Raw genomic sequence first — 5,283 nt, forward strand, 5'->3', positions numbered from 1 at the left:
AATGTTGAAGAACTCTTTTGCTGTTGTTGGTGTATTTCCCGCTCCATACCACTCCTTTAGGTGGTAACTTTGTCCTCTGTAAGGAGCCAAAAATCACTCCGCGTTGGGGTACCCGCGTCGCATAGGTAGTAATACCCTGTTAGGATTTCGAACATGTTAAATGTCGTAATTGAGGAAGTTGCAAACAATGATGGAAGGAATAGCAGTAGCAGTTACCCTTCGAAACCTTCAGTTCATTTGATCTTAAAATAGTATCTCGAAGCCGACTAAGAGGAATACAAAATCTTATTTCGTATCGCATTCTCCGAGGACGTTTGTGGCAACTTTGCCCTTTCGCATTCTATACTTGATCGATCAGTTGCCTTCACGTTCACCTTTATGTAAGTCTCGTCCAATACCCCAAGGCAATTCTGCAGTGTAAAAAAATTGCGGATCAATAGTAGGACTTTGTGGTACATGAACTAGGAAAGGTATCTAAAAAGCCAACCTCAAACCACCTCCAATGTGGATGTGTGAAAGCGTTTGTTACTGGTTGTGGTTTTTTCAACAACTCATCATGCAGGCGTAGCACAATAAACAATATGAGGTTGAAATAACAGAAAATTATTTCATCGGACAACACAAAATTCCTTTGGATGACTCTATTCTTCATGTCATGAGCTAGTACATGCAGAAACATTGCCACCATCTCACTACTAGAAAAAGACCATTTCTTGACGGTTGGTTTTTTCTTTTCTTGACGGTTTTTGGTAAAAACGTCAAGAAATGGGTGGTTTAATAGAAAAACCGTCAAAATTTTTGATGAAAATGCGGAGGGGAGGCAATTTTCAGAATTCTTGACGGTTTTAAACCGTCAAGCAATATGAACGTTTTCTTGACTGTTATAAACTGTCAAGGATTATCTTCTAAATTCTTGACGTTTTTAAAACGTCAAGATTTATTATAAACTCGACATTCTTGACGTTTTTCAAACGTCAAATAATATGTAATTATACTTGACGTTTTAAAAACGTCAAGAAATATTGATTACATTCTTGACGTTTTATAAACGTCAAGAAATATCGATTAAATTCTTGACGTTTTAAAACGTCAAGAATTTTAATGCAAAGGCGGAGATTGAGATTTTAAAATTTCTTGACATTTTTAAAACGTCAAGTAAGAGAGTTTTACTTGACGTTTCAGAAACATCAAGAATTACTAAATTAATTGAAAAGAAATAAAAAATATTTTTTTAAAAAAAAACTAAATTGTTTTAACTTTTTAAATAAAAATATAAAATATAAAAATATTTTTTTATTTCTATCATTCTATTAAATAAACTTATTAACATAAATTTATTAAAATAAAGTTATCAAATAAACTTACTAAAATAAAATAAAGTTATTAATACAAACCTATTAAAATAAAGATATTAATACAAACCTATTAAAATAAATTTATTAAAAATACTTATTAAAAATTAATTTAATAAAATAAATTTATTAAAATAAATTTAGTAAAAAGAAACTTATTAAAAAATAATTATTAAAAGAAATTTATTAAAATAATTAAATTATTTTATTAAAAATCTGGCTTCAAACCTTTCATTTCCCCCTTTCTTTCCCAAAACCCTCAATCTCTCCATCTCTATCTCCATCTTCAGTCACTCTATCTTCAGTAGCCGCCAATTACAACCCACGCAAATGATCCACTGCTAGCCACCATAGACACGATGCGTTTCAGACAACATCTCCAGACGCGACGGGCTTCATCAGACGGCATCTCGAGACGACGGTCTTCGTCAGACGGCATCTCCACACGCGACGGGCTTCAGACGGCGACCTCGACGGGCTTTGGATTGTGAACCACGGTCTTCCGACGACGGCCCACGGACTTCCGACGGCAACCTACTGCAGTCCGACCGCTCCCACACTAACTCCGACCCACGGTGACGATCATAACATATATATCATTCTCATTAATAATACCAATAAGCCTCAAATTCTAAGAGGTTTTCTTCTATTTGGACTCCTTTTTAACTAGAGTACATGCTAATGTTTGTTGTTTGTATTGAAGAACAAAAGTGACTAAATAATGGTTCTCGCCCAACCTAATTTTTAACTTGTATTAAATAAGACACTATAAGAAATTTGACCTTAATGTCGGTTGGAAAAAAATAAAAACGGAGGTTTAATGTCGGTTTTAAAAACACGGATGTTTAATGTCGGTTTAAAACCGACATTAAAGAGGAGGGATTAATGTCGGTTTAAAATCGACATTGAAGCTAATCTTTATTTTTTATTTTTATAAAATTAATGTTTTCCTTTTAAGTTAGAGTTTGCGTTGCTTTTCTTTAACCTACAAGCAGCCGCCTCCGTTCCTTCCTTCAATATCTCTCGTCTCACATCTCTTCTTCCATCTCTACATTTTGTATCTCTACGATCTATGATCTCCCCACATCTCTTCTTCCATATTTTCCTTTTAATCATCCATGCTTTTCTTGCATCGCTTTTCGGTACATTTCTTCTTCCATCTCTACAAAAACGTAAGTAGTTTTCATTTTTTTTCTTTATGGTTTTCTTTGTGTACTAATCTTACAAGACGTTTTGATGGTAGAATGGTGTAAGATTTTATTATTATTATTATTATATGTTTACTTCTAAGTGACTGGATGTTAAACATGGATGATTCTGTTCGATGTTTTTATGTTGATTTTCGTTGATTCTGAGAGTGGATATATGGCACACAAATCCAATCCTTCAATTACCCACCAAAATTTCTCTCCTACTTTCTTCGATGGCTAATTTTTCCAAACCTCACTTATTGTATATTTTTTTTCCTTTCAATTCCACCAGTCGTGTTTTAGAACCACCTTGTTGTTTTGATTCTTTTGTAACCTCTTCATTTTGCCAATGGCAATATCTAAAGGGAAATACATTAAGTTACAGGGTAAGAAATGGTCCACATTCCAGCTTTTGAAGATGATCATGGCCCTCGTTTTGACACTTGAGTTTTTCATGCTTATTGCTCTTCGATTTTTCTCTCCTCCTAAAACTTCTCACCATTGTCTCCCTTCCGTCTGACATACAACATTTCAAAGGTAATTCGATAATGCAATGGGTGTTATTCTTTAAGCTCGTTTGTTACGGGAATCAACTGATTTTGATTTTGATTTTGCCAATATTGTTGTTGTGATGATGGGTTGGGGAAGAGAAGGGGATTAGTGGGTTGAGTTCACCTTAAAAATTGTTTGTTTCTATAACTTCATTGTTGAACGGGTCAATCAGAGAATCATGTAATTTTTTGTTGCCGTAGGCAAAAGGTCTATTATCTTAAGCATACCATAAAGCTAGGTGACTACAATTTTGTTATTGCGGTTAATAAATCACTACTAAAAACTCAAAAGTTTTTAGAATAATGAAGGTGTATAAGAAATGTGCAATTGCTGTACAACCTGGTGCCTCTTAAGCCATTTGATCAGAAAGGAATGAGTGTAATTTTTATAACATTTTTTATGATTGAGATGCTATATACGTCTTCATTCTTTCTTTTTCTTCTCCTGGAAACACCACCTAATATCCCAACAAAAGAGCAAATGTACCTCTTTAGGATAGCATTGGAAACATGAAAATATAATGATCTACCAATAAGAAAAATAAAAAGTAAATACTAACCTAATTGTAGACATTTAGTAGAAAACTAATATTCACATTTTGAAAATAAACTCAGCATTCCTCTCAAACTTGTATAATTGATTCTTAGCAAGCAGAGCAGAGCGTACAAGAGTCGACCACAACTTTTGAAGAATTAGCAAGAGTTCAGGTGAGCGACTAAACCTGGTAGCGTTGTGTGTGGTTGCAGATCTGATAGCTCGCTACTTTCTTTCATTTTTGGCTTTGTTTTGGCTTCTTCTTTATTTGTAACCTAAAATAAAATGTTGATGATGATTTAATTTCCTTTTCACCTTCAACAATCACCTCCTCATATTCTCTGTAACATGGCTTTTGTTATGTTTGTAGGAAATATATACCACTCACTTCAAAGTTTAAAGAACCCATTTGAAGTAAAGCTCCAAATTTCGTACAAGTGATAGTACCTGAGATCTCAACAAGAGGTAATTAGTTGGGCTTAATTTTAATGAAATTCTACCTATTTGGTGATTAAAAGAAGATTGCTTAGATTGTAGAAATTCTACCATAGTTTAATTAATAGATACAAAATTGGGTTTCTTGATTTAAGGGTTAGATGCCAAAATCTCTTCACCATTTAATTAGTAGATAATTGCTTCAGCTGAATTAGTAGGTAGATGGAGATTGAGTGATGTTTGCTAATTTATGACTTTATTTGGCGAATGAATATGGACTTCAGATAGGTTCTTTACACAAATCTCTAAATTGGAAAACATTTGTTGCTAAATGCTTGAAGGTTCAATCACAAGCTTTTCCATAGTTCGGAAAACTCTCTTTTATGCTTTACTTTTGAATTTTTTTTTAAAAAAAAACTTCATGAAAACTATGAGCCAAACATTAGGTAAGTATTATTCTTTTTAAACGTGAGGTATTTTTTCTTTGTAAGTATTATTGCTTTTTTGCAAGTAAATTAGCTATTCCACCCTAAAGGAAATTTGTGTAATTCCTTCAAGTACAAAAAAGGTTGAATGTTGCTACTTCTCATCTGATGGAAAATTACTTGCAGGTGGTGGGAGTGATAAAAAGGTTAAATATATTCTTATTAAGTGGGTTATCAAAATTATTAAATCTCTTACAGGTCAAACTTTTAATGTTCTTGATGATTTATCAAGTATGGTGCTATGTTGATTAATTTAAGTATGTATGCAGTATGTTTAGTTTCTAGGACATTTCTTAACAATTTTATGGTGCAGGCTACAATATAGTACACAAAGTCTTTTAAAGTGAGGTCTATACTTGATGAACACTCATAATGGATAACTGATGTTCGCTTTAGCCCAAGGACATTAAAGGATCGCAACACTTCAGGTGATGGGACTGTCAAGGTTTGGGATGTTGATAAAGTAAGCAAGCCAATTTTTTTTATCAAATGGCCTTAATCCATTATATCTTGTATTCTTATAGTTTGACAACTGCCTGCAATATTCTAGAAAACAAGAATTTTCTTTGTTAAGCTTTTAAGAATAATGACTCTTTCTACTTGGCTCTGAGAAATTTTACAGCATGGCCAATCACTTCAGACTTTCACCCTAGTAAAGATGATCTCATTTGTGCTCTTCTGATAAGTATCGAGATCAGGTACTGGAACATTAAAAGTGGTAGTTGTGTTGGCATT

The 5,283-nt window shown here is 33.3% G+C and overlaps 1 long non-coding RNA gene across 1 annotated transcript; it reads left to right on the plus strand.

Moving 5' to 3' along the window:
- The first annotated feature begins 3,678 nt into the window (after window positions 1-3,678).
- On the plus strand, window positions 3,679-5,283 carry LOC127148215 (uncharacterized). Its single transcript, XR_007819039.1, has 4 exons — window positions 3,679-3,801; window positions 3,999-4,093; window positions 4,862-5,011; window positions 5,171-5,283. It is a non-coding gene; the product is annotated as an uncharacterized LOC127148215 (long non-coding RNA).

This window comes from Cucumis melo, chromosome 2 (assembly GCF_025177605.1).
Source record: "Cucumis melo cultivar AY chromosome 2, USDA_Cmelo_AY_1.0, whole genome shotgun sequence".
NCBI classification, from domain to species: domain Eukaryota; kingdom Viridiplantae; phylum Streptophyta; class Magnoliopsida; order Cucurbitales; family Cucurbitaceae; genus Cucumis; species Cucumis melo.